At 42.6% G+C, this 17,192-nt stretch overlaps 1 protein-coding gene and 1 non-coding gene across 5 annotated transcripts in view; both read right to left on the reverse strand.

The window, feature by feature from the left end:
• Arhgef37 (Rho guanine nucleotide exchange factor 37) overlaps positions 1–17,192 on the reverse strand; it is a 102,909-nt gene that overhangs the window by 80,809 nt on the left and 4,908 nt on the right. The window lies entirely within an intron of this gene.
• Trnay-gua lies at positions 11,026–11,118 on the reverse strand. Its single transcript has 2 exons — positions 11,082–11,118; positions 11,026–11,061 (listed from the first exon to the last, which is right to left on the reverse strand). It is a non-coding gene; the product is annotated as a tRNA-Tyr (tRNA).

Genomic DNA, 17,192 nt, shown 5'->3' on the forward strand with positions numbered 1-17,192 from the left:
CTGGACATGAATCTGTAGATGGATGAAAATAGGTCCTTATCTCTCTTCATTCACAAGAATTAAGTCCAAATGAATCAAAGACCTTAATATCAGCTCTGAAAATCTGAAACTGCTAGAGGAGAAAGTAGGGGAAACCCTTCAATATATTGGTCTTGGCAAAGACTTTCTGAATATAAACCCAAATGCTCAAGAAATAAAACCACGGATCAACTGCTGGGACCTCATGAAATTACAAAGTTTTTGTACAGCAAAGGACACTGTGGATAGAGCAAAGAGGCAATCTAAAGAATGGGAAAAAAATATTTGCCAGTTATACATCTGACAGAAAATTAATATCCAAAATATACAAAGAACTCAAAAAACTAAATAATAAGAAATCAAACAACCCAATTAAAAAATGGGCTATGGAACAAAATAGAGACTTCTTCAAAAGAAGAAATACAAAGGGCATATAAACAGCTAAATAAAAGTATTCTACATCCCTAGCCATCAGGGGAATGCAGAATAAAACTACATTGAAATTATATCTCACACTCCTGTCAGAATGGCTGCCATCATGAAAACAAATGACCATAAAAGCTGGTGAAGATGCGGAGAAAGAGGAATCTTTCTACACTATTTGTGGGAATACAATCTAGACCAGCCATTGTGGAAATCAGTGTGGAGGTTCCTGAGATAGCTAAAAATAGATTTATCATATGACCCAGCTATACCACTTCTAGGCATATATCTTAAGGACTTGTCTCACTACCTTAGAGATACATGCTCAACCATGTTTATTGCTGCTCTACTCAAAATAGCTAAGAAATGGAACCAGCCTAGATGCCCCTCATCTGATGAGTGGATAATGAAGATGAGGCACATTTATATAATGGAGTTATACTCAGCAGTAAAGAAAAATAAAATTATGAAATTTGCAGGAAAATGGATGGATCTGGAAAGGATTATACTTAGTGAGGTAACTCAGGCACAGAAAGCCAAATGTTCCATGTTCTCTCTCATATGTGGATCCTAGATACACAGATGATTGGTCCTCTATTTAAGTAGGAATAAAACTCAGTAGTAGAAGCCAGTAAGCTAGAAAGGAGATATAAAGAAAATAGAAAGAGAGGGGGGACTTGAGAGGATGGTATTGTGTATATGTAAGTAGGAGAACAGAATAATGGGGGTGAAAAGGCCTAAGTGAGGTCAGGGGAAGAGACTGAGTAAAGGAAAGGTAGAGGGAGGGCTAATTAAAATCTAAGAGGGTATAAATAAGTCAAATGGAAACCTACTTTTTTGGACAATGGAACACTAAGAACCCACAGATTGATACTAGAATTTTTCAGTGCCAGGGATGTGATACCTTCCAGTGAGTTGTTGGCCAGGGAGGTCACTGATACCCCCAAAATATTATAGGCCATCGCTGAGGCTCTTGGTTTCCCACTAGGGATAGATGGTTAAGACCCTATTGCTGAAGTCTCCACATACTTGGGCTGCAAGGTCACTGAGAAATCCTGTGGGAGCTGAGCTGAAAACCTTCTTCATGTAGACCAGCTGACAGAAAGCTGGAAAAAGCTATGCTGCATGCAGTTTAATGGGAGAGAGAGAAAGCATCAGTGGAGATACTCAACAGTGGACACTACAAGCCTTAAGAGGTAGGAGGATCACTTAAGCCTTAAGAGGTAGGAGGATCACTGTGAGTTTGAGGCCAGCCTGAGACTACATAGTGAATTCTAGGTCAGTCTGGGCTAGAGTGAGACCCTACCTCAAAAAAAAAAAAAAAAAAAAAAAAAACAGATTAATGAAATGTATCTACTACTAGAAATTAGCACAGTGCCAGTAAAGCAGGTGCAGAGTGGGTTAAAAGTTCAACATAAGATAGGGTCTTATGTAGCCCAGGCTGACTTCAAACTCACTATACAGCTGAAGCTGGCCTTGAACTTCTGAATCTCCTGTCCCCACCTCCAAAGTGCTGTCATTATAGTTATGTAGTACCACACTCAGCTTGGTTTGGGGATTTTCTTTTTGAGACAGAGTCTCACAACGTAGGCCAAGTTAGCCTAGAACTGGTGATCCATTCTACCTTAGCCACCCAAGTGGAAATTTTCTAAATTGACTGATTGTGGTAATGGTAACATGGGTCTGCAAATATATGTAAAAGCCATGATTGATAAACTGAAAATGGGTGAATTATATCTCAATAAAACTTAGTCCTCTCCCCTCAAATTTCTATAATACCAAATGCTGGCAAGGATGTAAAAAAACCGGGTCTCTCATACATTCCTGGTGGGAACATACAGTGGGTTACAGCCACTCTGGAACATGACTTTGTAGTTTCTTTAAAAATGAAACATGAAGCCAAGTGTGGTGGAGCATGCCTTTAATCCCAGCACTCGGGAGGCAGAGGTAGGAGGACTGCCATGAGTTCAAGGCCACCCTGAGATGACAGAGTTAATTCCAGGTCAGCCTGGACCAGAGTGAGACCCTACCTCGAAAAACCAAAAAAAAAAAAGAAAGAAAAGAAAGAAAGAAACATGAAAGGGCTGAAGAGATGGCTTAGCAGGTCAGGCACTTGTTGGTAAAGCCAAACGACTTAGGTTCAATTCCCCAGCACTCATGTAAAGCCAGTTGCACAAGGTGGTGCACATGTCTAGAGTTTGTTTGCAATGGCTAGAGGCCCTGGTGCGACCATTCTCTCTCTCTGCCTCTCTCACTCTCAATAAATAATAATAAATAAAATATTTTTAAAACAATGAAACATGAAAGCCAGGTGTGGTACTGCACACCTTTAATGCCAGCACTCGGGAGAAAGAGGTAGGAGGGATGCCATAAATTCAAGGCCACCCTGAGACTACACAGTCAATTCCAGGTCACCCTGGGCTACAGCAAGACCCTACCTCAAAAAATAAATAAATAAATATACATATATACACACACACACACACACACACACACACACACACACACACACATATCTCATGCCAGGCATGGTGGCACACACCTTTAATTCCAGCACTCAAGAAGCAGAGGTAGGAGGATCGCTGTGAGTTCAAGGCCAACCTGAGACTACATGGTGAATGCCAGGTTAGCATGGGCTAGAGAAAGACCCTAACTCAAAAAAAAAAAAAAAATCAAAACAACAACAACAAAAAGAAAGATGGCTGGAGAGATTTCTCCATGGTTAAAGGCACTTGTTTGCAAAGCCTGCTGGCCCAGGTTCAATGTCCCACTATTCACATAAATCCAGGCCCACAAAGTGGCACATGTATCCGGAGTTCATTTGCAACAGCAAGAGGCTCTGGTGTGCCTGTGCTCTGTCTCTGTCTCTGTCTTTCTCTCTCTCTCAAGTAAGTAAATAAAAATATAAAAAATATCTGTCATGGTGGAAACCAACTGTCCTCTAATTGGACTGGAGGCCCGCTCCATGAGAGGGAATACATCCCTGATACTGAAAACCTACAACAGGGGTAGTCACGAGTCCTAGGGGCATAACGTCTGCTGCTGTCTGGCTAAATGTATATACTGTGATCACCAAACTGCCCAGTAAGCACTTCTCTTAATGCTCATACCCATATTTTAATGCTACTCTCACTTTTGGCTACAGAAGCTTCTCTTTTCAGATGTCAGTGACCCTGGGATGACTCAGAAGGCAACACAGTGCTGAGAGAAGTGACAGGAGAGCTCAGCACTGAAATATCTCCATCACACCTTCCATGGCTCAGGGTCAATTGTGGAAGAGGTGGCGGAAAGAATGTAAGGGCAAAAGGAAGGGTAGGACTCCTTACAACATGCTCCTCAGACACAAAATGGCCTGGTATCCATGACCTCACAGTGCCTGACACTACCTACACAAGACCATCAGAATAGGAGGAAAAGATCATGATATCAAAATAAAGAGAGACTGATTGAGAGGGGGAGAGGATATGATGGAGAATGGAGTTTCAGAGGGGAAAATGGGAGGAGGGAGGGCATTACCATGGGATATTGTTTACAATCATGGAAGTTGTTAATAAAAAATAAATTAATTATTTAAAAAAATAAAACAGGGTTTAGTGGTTAAGTGCTTGCCTGTGAAGCCTAAGGACCCCAGTTCGAGGCTCAATTCTCCAGGACCCATGTTAGCCAAATGCCCAAGGGGGTGCATGCATCTGGAGTTTGTTTGCAGTGGCCGGAGGCCCTGGCGTGCCCATTCTCTCTCTCTCTCTCTCTCTCTCTCTCGCTCTCGCTCTCGCTCTCGCTCTCGCTCTTGCTCTCTCTGCCTCTTTCTCTGTGTCCATTGCTTTCAAATAAATAAGTATACAAACAAAATTAAAAATAAATAAATAAAAAATAAAACATAGTTATGTTAGGACAGGAAGGGCTCCCAAGATGGAGTCACCATGATCAGCAGAATGGTGACAGAGGCATAAGGAAGTAGATTATCCACATTCCTTAAGAAATCCCTCCTTGCCTAACAATGCCCCAGGCCATGGTCACTATTCTGTTGTCACACCCCAGCTATTTTAAATGGTTAATGTAAGGATGTCCTCAAAAGGAACTTTTCTATTCAACTTAACAGATGAGGGTTTTTTTTTTTTTCCTTCCTCACCTTCCCCCAACTGAGAAAAACCTATAGAGCCCACTACTGAACACTCAAGCTGGCTGAGCTCCGCTCTTGAGAGTCAGCCCTGGCAGCTCTTGCTTTTCCCAAATAAAAGCTTCCATCTTTGCCTCAGGGTAGTTTGAGTGGTATTGGTCACCCCCAAACCTCACACTTATCATACCTCTAGGCATCTGTGATGGTTTGATTCAGGTGTCCCCCACAAACTTAGGGGTTCTGAATGCTAGGTTCCCAGCTGATGGAGATTTGGGAATTAACACCTCCTGGAAGGAGTATATGGTTGGGCGTGGGCTGATGGGTGTTATAGCCAGTTTCCCCTTGCCAGTGTTTGGCACACTCTCCTGTTCCTTTTGTCCACCTAATGTTGACCAGGAGATGATGTCCACTCTCTGCTTATTCCATCATTTTCCCCTGCCATCATAGAACTTCCCCTTGAATCTATAAGCCAAGATAAACCTCTTTTTCCCACAAGCTGCTCTTGGCTAGGTGATTTTTGCCAGCAATGCGAACCTGATTGCAACAACATCTAACACAGGAAAGAACACTTATACCCATATAAAAACTTATATATGTATGTTCACAGAAGTTTTATTTACAATACACAATACCTGTAAACAATAAAAATGACTCTTAACAGATGAGTAAGCAATCTCATACATCCATGCCACTGAATACTCAGAACAGGAAGGAAAGAAAGAAAGAGAGAGAGAGGGAGAGGAGAGGAGACAAAGGAAGGAAGGGAGGGAGGAAGGGACGGAGGGAAGGAGGGAGGGAGGAAGGAAGGAAGGAAGAAAGGAAGGTAGGTAAGTACTGGTAAAGAGCAACAACTTAGATGGCTCTAAAAGGAATTATGTTGTTTGAAAAACAATCTAGAAAGGTTGCATACTGGGTGATTCCATCTAATAACACAGGAAGTAGCAGAGATAGGGAGCAGATTGGTTAGGAATGGAGCTGGAGCACTCTGGGAGGATATAAAGTGGATAGCTTGTGGGAGCGCTCTACAGAGGTAGAAGGATCTATCTTAATGGTGGTGAAAATTTCACTAATCTTTCTCATTGGATATGTGGAAGTTTGAATAGATGACCCCCAATATATTCAGTGTTTTATTAGTTTGTAATTTGGATCTGCAGCCACCTGGCTGGAGGAGGTATCAATTGGGTGGATCTTAAGGTGTGGTGGTGAGTTGGAAATTCCAATCTAAAGGTATGCAAAGTACCTTAGTTCCTCCTGGAGTTCCTGAAGTGCGCTGTGTGGTATGGCTTGTGGCTTGTGGTCCTCCCTTCCTCCCTGCCTCCCTCCCTGCCTCCGTCCCTCCCTCTCTCTTTCTCTGTATGGTCCTTTAAGAGAGGGCCAAGTTCTGCCATTATGGAACTTCCCCTGGATCTGTAAGCCTCAATAAATATTCCTTCCTCCATAACTGTGACTGGTTTGGAAGTTCATCTCAGCGAACCTGAAGCTGTCTGCTATAAGATATAACAGCATAGAAAAATTACACATATGTATTATACCAGTCTCTATTTTCTGGTTTTGAAGTTGTATCTTATCTAAATAAGATATAATCATTAGAGTCCGTGGCTATATTACCCTGAATGTACCTGATTTGTCTGCCTCAGAATCTAAGCAAGGTTGGGTCTGGTTAGTACTTGGATAGGAGATATAACCATTAGCAAAGCAGAGGGAGAGGGGACACAGGACTTCTTTGGACTATCCTTGTAACTTCATGTTTGCAAGAATTATTTCAGAATAAAAAATATTAAATAAGGCTGAAAATAGTTCATTAGTAGACAGCTTGCTCAGCATGGGGGAGGCCCTGAGTCCCATCCCCAGTACTATCAAATAAATAATAGTACTATTAGTGCTACTAATATTAACAATAATAATACAAACAAAATACTACATGACTTAAATTCCCTACTATCTCTGTAACAATCTCAGAATAAATACAGCTGAACAGCCTGGGAGAGCAGGCTGAGTGCTCTTGTTCCATTTCCTCGACCTGCCCTGCCTGAGAAGGAGGTTTGTCTCAGAGGACACATTCCAGAAACACGTGGCTTGCCATAAGGCAAGTCAGGTGCCTGGACAGGGCTAGAAAAAGAACTGAAGTCTTGTGACAGGCATTTAAAGAGCCAAAATCTGGAGCTGGGAGTGTAGGCCAGTGACAGTACGCTCACAGAGCTCTGGGCTCAACTCCAGCACCTGCCCCTCTTCTCTCCCCCAAAAAGAACATACATAGTGTTTAGAAAATATATTAAAGGGCTAGAGAGATGGCTTAGCAGTTAAGGCACTTGCCTGTGACGCCTCAGATTCCACTTAAGCCAGATGCACAGGGTGACACATGCACAGTGTCGCACATGCACACAAGGTGGTGCCACACATCTGGAGTTTGATACAGTGGCTGGAAGCCCTGGAGCACCAATTCATTCTCTCTCTCTCATAAAAAAAGGCTAGTCCATTGGGTTTCCCTCAAAAAAAATTTTTTTAAGTTAAAATATTGAATATGTACATCAAAACAGAGGAAAGTTTTTTTGGAAAGAAGAAGGGATTCGGTGGAAGGGGGATCCAGGAGAAAGAAAAGGGAAGGCTAGTGGAAGAGAACTATGACCATGATATATTGTCTATATGTAAGGAAATTGTCAACAAAAAAATTTAAAAAGGGCTGGAGAGATGGCTGAGCAGTTAAGGCACTTGCCTGCAAAGCCAAAGGACCCAGGTTTAACTCCCCAAGACCCACATAAACCAGATGATCAAGGTGGCACATGTGTCTGGAGTTTGTTTGCAGTGGCTGGAGATCCTGGCATTCTGTCTCTTACTCTCTATATATCTCTCATAAATAAATAAATAAATAAATAACTTTTTAAAAAACATTAGAACAGAGGGCTGGCCAGGCTTAGTGGCACACGCCTTTAATCCCAGCACTCAGGAGGCAGAGGTAGGAGGATCACTGTGAGTTCGAGGCCACCCTGAGACTACACAGTGAATTCTAGGTCAGCCTGGCTAGAATGAGACCCTACCTCAGAAAAAAGAAAAATAAATAAATAAATAAATAAATAAATAAATAACAGGGCTGGAGAACTTGTATATGAGCTGAAAAAAAAACTTGGTAGCAGAGGCCAGTAAGCTAGAAAGGGGTTTATAAGGAGGGAGGGGGGACTTAAGGGGATGGTAATTTATATATGTAAGTAGAAGAACAGGTTAATGGGAGTGGAGAGGCCTAAGTGAGGTCGGAGGAAGAGACTGAGTGAAGGAAAGGAGGAGGGAGGGTCAATCAAAATCTAAGAGAGTATGAACAGTCATATGGAAACCTAATTGTTTAGACAATGGCACACCCAGAAGCCATAGATTGTTACTAGAAAATTTTCAGTAACAGGGATGGGATGCCTTCCAGTGTGTTGGTAGCCAGGGAGGTCCCTAGTGCCCCCAAAACATTACAGGACATTGCTGAGGCTCTTGGTTTCCCACCAGGAATAGATGGCAAGACCCTATTGCTGAAGATTCCACATGCCTGAGCTGCAAGGTCACTGAGAAATCCTGCTGGCACTGAGCTGAAAACCTCCTCTGTACAGACCAGATGACAGAAAGCTGGAAAAACCTACACTGCGTGCAGTTCCATGGGAAAGAGTCACCAGTGGAGATAAACAACAGTAGACATTGTAAGCCTTAAGTTGGGCCAGCCAGGCCAAATGAGCCAACTGGTACAATAGTGTTATGTCTGTTAGGGGAGAAACCAATCTCTCTCTAATCGGAATGGAGGCCCACTCCATAGGAGGGAATAAATCCCTGATACTAAAAAACTATGACAGGGGAAGTCACGAGCCCTAGGGTTGTAATGTCTACAGGTGTCTGGCCAAAACTGCCTGATAAGCACTTCTCTTAATGTTCATACCAATATATTAATGCTATTCTCACTTTTGGCTAGAGAAGCTTCTCTTTTCAGATGGCAGTGACCTTGGGATGAGTCAGAAGACACTATAGTGCTGAGAAGAAGTGACAGAGGAGTGCTCAGCACTGAAACATCTTTATCACACCATCCAAGGTTCAGGTGGTGGAAAGAATATTAGAGCCCAAGGAAGGGTAGATCTGCTTACAGTGCACTCTTCCAGACACAAATGGCCTGGATATCCATGACCTCGCAGTGCCTGACACTACCTATACAAGACCATCATAATAGGAGGAAAAGATGATAATATCAAAATAAAAAAAGAGACTGATTGAGAGGGGAAGGGGATATGATGGAGAATGGAGTGTGAAGGGGAAAGGGGGGATTACCATCATTTATTGTCTATAAGTATGGAAGTTGTCAATAAAGAAAAGTGAAAAACAAAAATAAAGAAGTCTGGAGAGATGGCTTAATGGTTATGGTGCTTGCCTGCGAAGCCTAAGGACCCAAGTTTGATTCATCAATACCATGCAAACCAGATGCACAAGGTGGCACATGTGTCCGGAGTTCATTTGCTGGAGACCCTGACATGCCCATTCCCTTCCTCCCTCTCTCTCTCCCTCCCTCCCTCCCTCTCTCTCTCTCTCTCTCTCTCTCTCTCTCTATTCTCTGTATAATACACTTTCTTTCTCACTGCCTTTTTCTCTATCAACTAAATAAATAAAATATTTTTTAACTGAGGATTTAAAACATATTTTTGACAGGGTGTGGTGGCTCATATCTTTAATCTCAGCACTTGGGAGGCAGAGGTAGGAGGATTGCTGTGAAACTGAAGCCATCTTGAGATTACATACTAAATTCCAGGTCAGCCAGAGCTAGAGTGAAACCCAACTTCAAAAAAACAAACAAACAAACAAAAAATTATACACACACACACATATATATCATGTATGTATATAGATCATTTTGGGGAACTTTCCAATGGTATCAACTGTCTTCTTTTTTTTTTTTTTTCTGAGGTAGGGTTTCATTCTAGCTCAGGCTGACCTAGAATTCAATTCACTATGTAGTCTCAGGGTGGCCTCAAATTTATGACAATCCTCCTACCTCTGCCTCCTGAGTGCTGGGATTAAAGGTGTTCGCCACCATGCCCAGCCCTCTTTTTTTTATTGACAGCAGCCATACTTACAGACAATATTCCCTCCCCTCCCCCACTTTCCCCTTCACAAATCCATACTCCATCATATCCCCTCCCTCTCTTAAAAAAAGAACTGGGGAAGCTGGGAGTGGTGGCACATGCTTTTAACCCCAACACTTGGGAGGAAGAGGTAGGAGGGTCACTGTAAATTCAACGCCAGCCTGGGACTAAAGAGTGAGTTCCAGGTCAGCCTGGGCTACAGTGAGACCCTACCTCAAATTGAGAGAGAGAGAGAGAGAGAGAGAGAGAGCTGAGGAGATGGCTCAGTAACCAAAGGCACTTACTTGCAAAGCTTCTAGAATTTGTTTGCTGTGACAGGAAGCCCTGGCATGCCCATGCTCTCCTCTCTCTCTATCTCTTTCTCTCTCTCTCTCTCTCTCTCTCTCTCTCAAATAAATATTTTTTTTGTTTTATTTTTTGAGGTAGGGTCTCACTCTAGCCCAGGCTGACCTGGAATTCACTCTGTATTCTCAGGGTGGCCTTGAACTCATGGCGACCCAACCACCTCTGCCTCCTGAGTGCTGGGATTAAAGGCGTGAGCCACCATGCCCAGCTCAAATAATTTATTTATTTGTTTTTATGTATTTATTATAAATTTTAAGACAGGGGAGACAGCAGGGCAGTTATGGTGCTTGCCTGTGAAGCCTAAGGACTCAGGTTCAATTCCTCAGTACCCACGTAGACCATATACACAAAGTAGTGCATGCATCTGGAGTCCCTTTGCAATGGCTAGAGGCCCTGGAGTGCCCATATTCTCTTTTTTTTTCTCTCTCTCCTCTGCCTCCCAAGTGCTAGGATTAAAGATGTGGGCCACCATGCCAAGCTTCTTTGGACATTTTGTGTTTGTTTGTCTTTCAGGCTTTCTGTTTGCTTTTTTGTTTTTTGAGGTAGGGTCTCTCTGTAGCCCAGACTGACCTGGAATTCACTATGTAGTCTCAGGCTGGCCTCAAACTCAGCAAACCTTTGCCTCCCAACTGCTGGGACTAAACGAGTGTGCCACCATGCCTGGCCCTCTTTGGACCTTTTTTTAAATTATTTATTGATTGATTGATTGATTGATTGATTTAGAGAGAATCTGTAGGTACTGGGCAGGCTAGGGCCTATAGCCAATTTGTAGGCAGGCACCTGAACCACTAAGCAATCTCTTCAGCCCTTGTTTGGATTTTTGTTTTGTTCTGTTTTGTTTTGTTTTGTTTTGTTTTGTTTTGTTTTGTTTTGTGGTAGGGTCTCACTCTAGCCCAGGCTGACCTGGAATTCATTATGGAGTCTCAGGGTGGCCTCAAACTCACGGCGATCCTCCTACCTCTGCCTCCCGAGTGCTGGGATTAAAGGCATGTGCCACCACGCCTGGCAAAAGCTGGAGGTACGTCCTTCAAGCCAGAATCGAACCAGTGACCTAAGGATGTCCACAAGTGTGTGTCCATCTACAGTCCTCCGCTCTACCAGCTGAGCTATTGAAGGGTGCACTTTTTTTTTTTTTTTACCATTTTTTTCTTTTGAGACAAGACTTCTCTCTCCCTAAAAGATAATTTTGGGAATGGGGCATGATAGTGCATGCAATTAATCCCAGCACTCGGGAGGCAGAGGTAGGAGGATCACTGTGAGTTCGAGGCCACCCTGAGACTACATAGTGAATTCCAGATCAGCCTGGGCTAGAGTAAACCCCTATCTCAAAAAAAAAAAAAAGATAATTGGGGGGGGGGGTGCTGGAGAGATGGCTTAGTGGTTAAGGCATTTGCCTGCAAAGCCAAATGACCTCGGTTCAATTTCCTAGAACCCATGTAAGCCAGATGCACAAAGTGGCACATGCGTCTGGAGTTCGTTTGCAGTGGCTAAAGGTCCTAGCAAGCCCATTCTCTTTCTCCCTCTCAAATAAATTAATTAATTTTAAAAAATTTAAAGATAATTTGGGCTGGTGAGATGGCTTAGTAAGGCACTTGCCTACAAAGCCAAAGGACCCAGGTTTGATTCCCCAGTACCCATCTAAGCCAGATGCACAAGGTGGTGCATGTGCCTGGAGTTCCTTTGCTATGGTTGGAGGCCCTGGTGTGCGCTCGCTCACTCTCTCACTCTCTCTCTCTCTCTCCCCTCTAGCTCTCTTTCCCTCCCTCTTTCTCTCTCTCTCCAATAAATAAATAAAATATTCTAAAATAAAAAATTTTTAATCATCTTTTTGTGTATGTATTCATGTAGACGTCCATGTGTTTAGAGGTACTTATGCATCTGGAGTTTGGTTGCAGTGGCTGGAAAGCTCAGGTGTACTCATTCTTTCTTTCTCTCTCCCTTCCTCCCTCTCTTTCTGTCCAATAAGTAAATAAATAAAGTATTTTAAAAAAAAATAACAAACCAGGTGTGGTGGCTCACACATTTAATCCCAGCACTCGGGAGGCAGAGGTAGGAGGATCACTGAGTTCGAGGCCACCCTGAGACTACATAGTGAATTCCAGGTCAGCCTGGACTAGGGTGAAACCTTACCTCAAAAAAAAAATAAATAAGGATCACAACTGAGGAAAACCCCTGATGTCAGCCTGTGGCCTTTACATACATAAATAATTTCCAGAACTTTAAAACTCAGAAGCATCTGCGGCTGACAAAACTATAGGGCTTTCTTCCAAAGCCCTGTTCCTACTATGACTACCAAGTATATATATTTGGTTTTTCAAGGTTAGTGTCTCACTCAAGCCCAGGCTGGAATTCACTATGTAGTCTCAGGGTAGCCTTGAACTCATGGCAATCTTTCTACCTTTGCCGCCTAAGTGCTGGAATTAAAGGCATGAGCCACCATACCCGGCATTACCAAGTATATTTATTTTTTAATTAATGTATGTTATTTATTTTATTTGAGAAAAAAAGAGAGCTAGGCAGATAGAGAAAGAGAGAGAACGGGCTCCCAGGGCCTCCAACTGCAGCAAACAAACTCCAAACACATGTGTCCCCTTGTGCATCTGGCCTACATGGGTACTGGGAAATTGAACCTGGGTCCTCAGGCTTCGTAAGCAAGCACCTTAACCACTAAACCATCTCTCCAGCCCTCAAGTATATTTTTCAGATTCATTCATTCAAAACCAAAGGACATGCACACTATTTGAATGGCTCTGCTCTCCTCTTCTTGGTCCTAAAAGGTGGCTGTGAGAGGTGCTATGAAGGTTAAAAGCCCAAATTCCACAGCCAGAAGAATCTTATTTCAAATTCTCAAAAAAAGGGGGGCAGGGTTGGAGATTTGGCTCTGTGGTTAAAGATGTTGCCACCAGAGTGCTGACCCACGTTTGATTCCCCAATACCCACATAAACCAGATGCACAAAGTGGCACAGATATGTGGAATTTGTTTGCAGTGGCTAGAGGTCCTCTTGTGTTTGCTTGTGCTCTCCCTCTTGCCCTCCCTCCCTCCCTCCATGCACCCCCCCCCCTGTATCTCTGATTGCAAATAAATAAAAATTTTAAAAAAATTTTTTGGAATTCACTATGTAGTCTCAGGGTGACCTCAAACTCACAGCAATTCTCTTACCTCTGCCTCCCAAGTGCTGAAATTAAAGGTGTGTACCACCATGTCTGGCCTAAAATAAATTTTTTAGGCAGGTCTCATGTAGACAGGGTTGTCATCACACTCAATATGTAGCCAAGGATGACCTTGAACTCCTGGTTCTTTGGCCTCTGCCTCCCCATGTGCTGGGCTTATAAACACACTGACACACCTAGCTGCTTATTCAAATTTATTCTGCAACCACTGACTAGCTTGCTTAGGATATTTATCTAACCTTCCTTATAGGGGTTCTTATAAGATTTTATAAGGGGATCTATACACAATGTGCAGCATAGTGTCCGGTACATGATAAGCTCTGGAAAATAGGAGCTGTTGTTTCATTGTAACTATTTTTGTTAAACTGGAAAAGCTAGTATGATCACTGATCAGGTGGAAGCGAAGTTGACTAAGGTCACTTGGCTGATTTAGATTAGATACAGCCAATCAAATTCAATCAGATGGTAAGACTAACTAACCACAATAATAGTCTTCTTCATCAATAAGAAGAAAGACAGTTGGGCATGATGGCACATGCCTTTAATCCCAGCACTTGGGAGCTTGAGGTAGGAGGATTACCATGAGTTTGAAAGCCACCTTGGCCTACAGAGTGAGTTCCAGTTCAGCCAGGGCTAGAGTGAGACCCTGCTTCAAAAACAAAGGGGAGCACGGGAGAGACGGCTCAACAGCTAAAAGGTGCTTGCCTGCAATGCCCAAGGACTCAGGTTCAATTTTCCAGTATCCAGGTAAAACCAGATGCAGTGGTGCATCTGGGAGTTCATTTGCAGCAGCCAGAGGCCCTGACCCACCCATTCTGGGTGTGTGTGTATGCGCGCTTGCAAAGAAATTTCATACACACACACACACATACACACAAACACATATTTGGAAAAAGAACTAGGCACCAGAACTTGAAAATGCAGCCAATGCTTAGAAATAGAACTGAGACTAAGGCTGAGTATGTGACTCAATCCAGCCATGATGAAGGCTGATTCCCTTTGGGTTTTGTTGTCATGTAAACTAATACATTTTTTATTCTCCACCTATTCCTTGGCCTAAGGTATACTAAGTTGGGTTTCTGCCACTCGATTAAAACAAATTGTTTGTTAGCCCTTGGAAAAGGAAACACCACAGCACAGGTTAATTAAAAAAAAAAAATCAAAAAAAAAAAAAGCAGGTCTTGCCAGAGTATCCTCATTCCCTTACTGAAAGCTAACTGCATGGGCAGATCAAAGGAATGTAGTCTAGCATATCTCGTCCAGCAAGATCTTGTATTCTCTCAGGACATCTTTAGAAATAAGGATTAAGATGTGGTGGTGGTGGTGCACGCCTTTAATCGCAGCACTAGGGAGGCAGAAGTAGGAGGATCACCATGAGTTTGAGGCCACCCTGAGACTACACAGTGAATTCTAGGTCAGCCTGGACCAGGGTGAGACCTTACCTTGAAAAAAAAAAATGTGGTGGTAGAGGCTGGGGGAGAGGGAAGTGACAGACATTGATATGCATTAAAAACTGACAAAATAGGGCTGGAGAGATGGCTTAGCGGTTAAGCGCTTGCCTGTGAAGCCTAAGGACCCCGGTTTGAGGCTCGGTTCCCCAGGTCCCACGTTAGCCAGATGCACAAGGGGGCGCACACGTCTGGAGTTCGTTTGCAGAGGCTGGAAGCCCTGGCGCGCCCATTCTCTCTCTCTCCCTCTATCTGTCTTTCTCTCTGTGTCTGTCACTCTCAAATAAATAAATAATTTTAAAAATATATTTAAAAAAAACTGACAAAATGACTAAATTCATGAGACCTTGGTCAATGCTAACCTCTGGGCTCTGCCCTGCTATATGGAAAAACCCACTAATTCTTCCAGTGCCCTGCTGTATGAAAACACCTACTAATTCTTCTAGTGCTTTTTATGTCAAATAATACCTGAGTACCTTCCTCCTGTACGATGACCTCCTCACTGGATGTGCCATACCGGAGCACAGTGGCCTTGGAACCGTGAGGATTGAAGTGTAACTCTGTGGTAGACTTCATGCTTACTATGTGCAAAGACCTGGGTTATCCCCTCGAAAACAGAAAATCATGAAATTGGTCACCTTATTTCTCTACTTAAAACCTAGACCAGTTTTTCTTGACTTCCATCCCTTTCAAAGATGATTCCTGTCCTCTAATAATTATTTTGCTATTCTATTTATTTTACTTTTCAGTTGTTCACTCAGGAGAATATAAACTCCATAAGGACAGTAATCATGTCTTATTCTTGTTATTTTGTTTTTGTGGTTCCAGAGAGAAAACCTAGATCCTTGAACATATTAAGCAAGGGCTCTACCACTGAACTACATCCCCATGACTATCTTCATTTTTTTTTATTTTTAATTTTTATTTATTTATTTGAGAGAGAGAAAGAGGCAGAGAGAGACAGAGAAAGAATGGGCAGGCCAGGGCTTCCAACCACTGCAAACAAACTCCAGATGCATGTGCCACCTTCTACATCTGGTTTATATGGGTCCTGGAGAATCACACCGAGGTCATTTGGCTTTGCAGGCAAGCACCTTAACTGCTAAACCATCTCTCCAACTCCCCCCCCCCCCGTGTTTTTCATCAGTTTACTATCTAGTGTCTACTCTAGATTCAGCACATAATAGGTGCTTAATTAATTGAATAACAATGTAAATGAATGCAAAGAATCATAGCCAAGTTACTAATTAAACTGTTGGAAGTTAGACTATTATGGCCTTATACAACTCTTTGGTTTTGCTTGGAAGACATCAAAATGTTTAAGGTCAAGCTGGGCGTGGTAGTGCACACCTTTAATCCCAGCACTTGGGAGGCAGAGGTAAGAGGATTGCCATGAGTTCGAGGCCTGGGCTAGAGTGAAACCCTTCCTCAAAAAAAAAAAAAAAAAGTTTAAGGTCAGAAAAGGAATATAAATCCTCTTTAGATGTTTTTTGTTTGTTTTTCATGGTAAGATCTCTCTCTAGCCCAGGCTGACCTGGAATTCACTACGTAGTCTCAGGGCCTCAAACTCATATGCTACAACTACATATGTTGTATGTTTATCCATCAGTTTGTTTATCAACACATTGAGTAACAGCTGACTATTTCCTGTTTCATTATTTCAAAAAAGCTAGACCCAGAAATGGAAATCTGGGCTACAGGACATTAGTTAACTTACAAGGAAATGCTAAGCACTTTGTAAAAGTAGTCCTGTGAGTTGACACCCCCACCAGCAGTGTAGGAGGTCCTCGGCCTCCCGCTCAACCCTTGGTACAGTCAGCCATACACCCGAGCCATCCCAAGTGGCCTGAGAATTCCTTATGTGGATTTAATTTGCACTTCCCTGTTAATGATCTGAAGTACCTTTTTCAAGTGCTTATTTGCCACCCATATATTTTTTAATGTACTTCAGTTATGAAAGAGGCTCTTGCTCAATATACAACTAGACAAACAACACAGAAGGTATAGAGAAGAGGTCACAGGCCTCCATACTAGCCCCTATTCCACAGCACACAAGTAATCATGTGCATATTAAGAATCTTCAGGAACACATACATACCAAGCATGGAAATTCTTGCCCTATTCTTAAAGATTCTGACTCAGTGGCTTGGGATGGCATTTCAACAACCTCTAAGAAATCCAAATATGAACAGTTTATAAATCAGGGCTGAGGAGAGAGCTCAGCAGTTAAAGGAGCTTGCTTGAAAAGCCTTCTAGGCCAGGTTCATTTCCCCAGCATCCATGTAAATGCAGACACAAAAAGGGGCACATCTGTTTGCAGTGGCAAGAGACCTGGTTCACATACACACATACAAATAAATGTTTTTAAACCAAAAAAGCTAAAGAAATATTTTCAAAAGGTATGTAAACTATTTCTTGAGAAATTCTACTCTACAAGGAAGTGGGATGGAGGGAAGAACACAGAGGGGCTACACAGCTATCCTCATTTGATCATAAACGCCAGCAATCCTCTTTAGAGCACCTACAGTTTGAAACCTAAAGGCCAAATTAGAAAAAAAAAATCTAAACAA

The sequence above is a fragment of the Jaculus jaculus genome, chromosome 13 (genome assembly GCF_020740685.1).
Source record: "Jaculus jaculus isolate mJacJac1 chromosome 13, mJacJac1.mat.Y.cur, whole genome shotgun sequence".
In the NCBI taxonomy this organism is placed as follows: domain Eukaryota; kingdom Metazoa; phylum Chordata; class Mammalia; order Rodentia; family Dipodidae; genus Jaculus; species Jaculus jaculus.